Genomic DNA, 1,613 nt, shown 5'->3' on the forward strand with positions numbered 1-1,613 from the left:
TTTGATTATCAATCAACTCTTCCAAGGTTGTCTTAGGAGAAGAAGGTTGTGAATAGGAATTTTCATTTTGAGTCTTTGGAGCAAAACCGGGTGGGGGACCTCTTTGAGCATTGTTTTGAAAATTTCCCCTTCCTTGGTTGTTCCAATTACTCCTATTTTGATTTGAACCATAACCTTGATTATGGTTACCACCACCATGATTATGGTTTCCATTACCTTGGTTATGATTCACATAACCTTGGTTTTGATTACCATAATTATGATTTTGATTACCATAGTTTTGGCCTTGATTTTGGCTACTATAACCTTGGCTATTGTTACCACGAGAACCTTGATTCCCTTGGTTCCTATAACCTCCATTATGATTATAGTTGTCAAAATTGCCTTGGTTTTGGAAATTCCTATTCCATTGGCCTTTTTGATTATCAAACCTTTGAACATTGTTGTTTGACACAAAATTGACATGTTCACATTCATTATCAAACTCATCAACACATTCATTAGGACAAGCACTAGAATCATGATCATACGATCCACATGCATCACAAAACAAGCAACCCAAAGGCATATTATGTGAAGAGGGAGGGGGTTGAGAGTTAGAAGGAGTACCTCTCCCCTTAAATTGGGAGGGAAGATTGGAAGCTTGAGAAGAGGTAGAAGTGCTCTCCAACTTAGCCTTAATTGCGGTGACCTCCTTTCCTAGATTTGTCATTTGAGAGGAAAGGTTGTTGATTGCATTGAGATGGTCCACCGAATACAATGAAGATTGTTTGCTTGAAGAGTCTCTCTCCCCATCTTGCCAATCCCTATAATATGTCACCACATCCTCAATGATGTCCAAAACTTCTTCCTCGGTTTTGTTCATGATAGGGCCCCCGGCCCCTCCATCAAGGCATGACTTGCCTTGGGGACTTAAACCGCCATAGAAGATTTGGATCACTTGGTATGTGGGGATTCCATGATGAGGACATTCCCTTTGATACTCTTTAAATCTCTCCCATGCTTCATAGAGACTTTCATTTGGCCTTTGCTTGAACCCTTGAATCAAGGCTCTTGCCTCCGCCATCTTCTTTTGGGGATAGAAACGGGACAAGAAAGCCTTTGTAACATCATCCCAAGTTCTCAAGGAGTTGGGCTTCACCTCCTTGTCTAGCCACTCCAAAGATCTACCTATTAGAGAGAAGGGGAACAACTTGAGGCGGATGAATTCTTGAGAGACCCCATTGACTTTGATAGTGTTGCAATATTTTTCAAATTCTTTCAAATGGTTCAATGGGATTTCATTTTTAGCCCCACTATATTGCCTTCTCTCGATCAAGGTGATCATTGCCGGACGGATTTCGAAGTCATTTGCCGGGGTAGTTGGGGGAGCAATTCCACTTTCAAATCTATATGCCCCGGGCACTCCAAGCTCCTTCAAGGATATTCTAGGATGTTCACCCATTCCTTGTTCTTCTTGAATTTCTTCTTCACTCGAAGAGCTATAAGCCAAAGATCTAATATCCACTCTTCTTCTTGAAATAGTCCTTTCTATTTCCGGATCAAGGGGAACAAGGGGACGATCACGGGTTCTATACATGCAAAACTCACACAAAAATGTTAGTAGCACGGCT

The 1,613-nt window shown here is 41.4% G+C and overlaps 1 non-coding gene across 1 annotated transcript; it reads left to right on the forward strand.

Annotated features, from left to right (window-relative positions):
• Positions 1 to 953: 953 nt before the first annotated feature.
• Positions 954 to 1,059, forward strand: LOC145603211 (small nucleolar RNA R71). Its single transcript, XR_014104742.1, has one exon. It is a non-coding gene; the product is annotated as a small nucleolar RNA R71 (small nucleolar RNA).
• Positions 1,060 to 1,613: the final 554 nt, after the last annotated feature.

This window comes from Chenopodium album, chromosome 21 (genome assembly GCF_948465745.1).
Source record: "Chenopodium album chromosome 21, dcCheAlbu1.1, whole genome shotgun sequence".
NCBI classification, from domain to species: Eukaryota; Viridiplantae; Streptophyta; class Magnoliopsida; order Caryophyllales; family Amaranthaceae; genus Chenopodium; species Chenopodium album.